At 46.1% G+C, this 1107-nt stretch overlaps 1 long non-coding RNA gene across 1 annotated transcript; it reads right to left on the reverse strand.

Moving 5' to 3' along the window:
- Positions 1-8: 8 nt before the first annotated feature.
- LOC111649385 (uncharacterized) lies at positions 9-1107 on the reverse strand. Its single transcript, XR_002760279.2, has 3 exons — positions 1034-1107; positions 691-717; positions 9-155 (listed from the first exon to the last, which is right to left on the reverse strand). It is a non-coding gene; the product is annotated as an uncharacterized LOC111649385 (long non-coding RNA).

Below are 1107 nucleotides of genomic sequence, written 5' to 3' on the forward strand. Positions count from 1 at the left end.
ACCTGGGGCTCTGCAGCAGGAGTTTCTGGATGAAGTCTTTGGCCATGGAGCTGGTCATGCTGAAACTCTGAGCATCAAACTCATAGTTCAAGGCGATGATGTTCTTCAGGGTCTCTTCATCAGTCTCATCTTGGAACGGAGACAGACCGCTCAGTCTGAGGACGGAGGGAGACAGAGAGAGTGAGAGACCACGTCTACATCCGTCCAGAGGAAGCTGCTCACAGTTCACCATCGTCCACTGTTCACGTCTCAACACGATATCTGACCTGTGTCCCATTAATAAAGTACTTATTATTTATAGTATTAAATCAACACTAAAGTTAATTTGCCCTCCCACAGTTTAACATATGCAACCAAATATAACCATGATTGTAACACACACACACACACACACACACACACACACACACACACACACACGCTCCCATCAGCTGATTGTAATATACATCATACACACATAAAAAGCTCAATGTTTTAAATTCATGATTTTTTTTAAAGATCAGTCACTCAGACAGTTTGAGAAACACTGAAGTTAAAACATATTTGAACTAATTTACTCGTGGACCACCAGGGGTCACTTGTGTACCACTAGTGGTCCACGAACCACACTTTGAGAAAGGCTGGTTTAATGTCTGCACATGCTCACATGCCTCTCAACACACACACACACACACACACACTTGAACTTACAGTATGTATGTAATGACTCCGATGCTCCTGGAGGAGAAAGACACACAGAGACACAGGGAGTCATGACAACCAGGCTGAGACCCGAGTGAGGCCCAGATCAGGCCCAGATCAGTCCCAGATCAGGCCCAGATCAGGCCCAGACACGCCACTGACAGAAGAATTCACCCTCCTCATACAGACACAGAGCAGTGACACTGAAAATAGTAGCGAAAGGCTTGTACATGTGAGTGTGTGTGTGTGTGTGTGTGTGTGTGTGTGTGTGTGTGTGTGTGTGTGTGTGTGTGTGTGTAGTTTCTGTACATGAGAAAATATGCAGAACACTGTGTGAGGACACAACACTCACCACATATCTGCTGCTGTGCTCAGAGCCTCATTGTTGATCACCTCAGGGGCTGAAAGAGAGAGGTGTGGGGGTGG

Source organism: Seriola lalandi, unplaced genomic scaffold (assembly GCF_002814215.2).
Source record: "Seriola lalandi dorsalis isolate HSWRI2012SDOR001 ecotype SW California unplaced genomic scaffold, Sedor1 jcf7180001964481, whole genome shotgun sequence".
NCBI classification, from domain to species: domain Eukaryota; kingdom Metazoa; phylum Chordata; class Actinopteri; order Carangiformes; family Carangidae; genus Seriola; species Seriola lalandi.